This window comes from Colobus angolensis, unplaced genomic scaffold, assembly GCF_000951035.1.
Source record: "Colobus angolensis palliatus isolate OR3802 unplaced genomic scaffold, Cang.pa_1.0 Scaffold105, whole genome shotgun sequence".
Lineage (NCBI taxonomy): Eukaryota > Metazoa > Chordata > Mammalia > Primates > Cercopithecidae > Colobus > Colobus angolensis.
In genome coordinates, this window is record NW_012111475.1 from 5447124 (window position 1) to 5449062 (window position 1939).

The window sequence follows — 1939 nt, forward strand, 5'->3', positions numbered from 1 at the left end:
CCCCAGCTGAAACCCAAAACAAACACCTATGTAGGGGCCCCTGCTGATGGCCCACCGGCTCCCTTTAACCTGGTGGGGATGCTTGCGCCGCTGCTGTGGGTTTTGACTGATAACAACGCAGAACTGCTCCATCTTTGGAGAATTGCCCTGGACCCTGGGACCCATCGTGTCCAGGAAGTTATGCACCCCCTTGGGGGCAGCCCACAGTCAGTGGGGGACACAAGACTATCTTTCTTACCTCAAGCAGGGCTGAATCTGTAATGGAATTCATGCTCCAGAGCTCCCTGAGGAATTGGGCTGAAGCCAGACTCCCCAGGAGACCGCATCCTTGCTTAGCCCCTTCCCCCACCCTCCCCTGCTTCCCTTCCTGCCCCTCTCCTGAGAGTTCTTCCTCAGTGATCACATCACGTGAGTACCTGTCTCAGGCTTTGCTTTTGGGGAGTCTACTTAAGAACACCCTCAATAGAGCAATGGGGTTACTTAGTAAAACCTGCACTCCTTCACCCGGCACTCAAGGCTCTCTGTGGTCAGACCCAGAGCACCCACTTTCCCCACCTTGTTCTCATGTCCCTCTTCCTTTGGTCTAGGTGCTGAGCACAGTAGATCATTGAACTGCATACTGAGATGGAAACTTGTTCCTCCACTTCTCACCTCCAGCCTTTGCTATGCTCTTCCTTCTGTCTGGCCTTCCTCCTCTGCCTCCCTCAACGATGCACAGCGAGGGTAGCAGGAAGTTAAATTGCATTATTTCTGTCTCAGTTGAGGTCCCAAAATCAGCAGGTGCCAACTAGTCCACAACCAAAGTGAGGTTAGAGACAACCCCAGCAGCACTTGCAAAAAAGCTGCCGAGAGCTGAGACTCCTTCGGACTATTCATCTCTAGGCCATAGAGAAGTTGGGAGGCTCCGGAGCTGGAGATTCTGAAGAGAGAGGTATTGGTGAGCTGAGCCTCATCTCTCCATGTGCGGAAGGTGAGATCTGCTGGCCGGGTTTAGGACTCATGCCTGGGAAACCTAAAGGTAGGGGCTGCACCTGGCCTCCTGCTTAGATGGCAGATGAGTCTGCCTTTTTAAGAACAAAGGGCGCCAATGATTTCTCATGGAGCATCTGGGCGCTGGTTGGGGCTGGCTTGTATTCTTTCCAAAGGGGTGGACCAGCAGGTGCCGAGATTGCAGGCAGATGAAATGACAGCTGGATAGTGCCACACCCATGTCGGGGACTGATGACAGGCGAAAACACTCAGCAAAGCGTTGGGAGGGGGTGTCTCCAAAGAACCTGTGAAGGCCTCCATGACAGGACAGGGCAGCGTTATCCACACGCTGAGCCCACAGAAAGCCTTGCTAGAGTGTGTGACCATACCAGGTAAATACATCCTTTGTTGCTCTATCTTTCCCCCATCCCAAACATGGAGGGGCAGAAGCGGCCTGGTGGGTGGGAAAGGGGAAAAGGAGCTCTACTGGGGAAAGTGAAGAGAAGCAAGGAAAACATGTCCCTCCCCTCCCACCGCAGGAGGCTGGCCAGGCCAGCCCCCACCTGGTGTGGGCCGACAGGGAGACTTTTGTATTCATATGAAGGGGCTCCCTGGCAATATGTAGACTGGATTTTTAAAAAACAGACAAGCAGTCTGTTTTACAGGCGTGAGCCCTGTGGCTCACGCCTGTAATCCCAGCACTTTAGGAGGCCTAGGTGTGCAGATTACCTGAGGTCAGGAGTTTGAGACCAGCCTGGCCAACACGGTGAAACCCCCTCTCTACTAAAAATACAAAAATTAGCCAGGCATGGTGGCACACTGCTATAATCCCAGCTACTCTGGAGGCTGAGGCAACAGAATTGCTTGAGCCTGGGAGACAGAGGTTGCAGTGAGCCGAGATCATGCCACTGCACTACAGCCTGGCCATTAGAGTGAGACTCTGTCTCAAAAAAACAAAAAAACAAAAAAA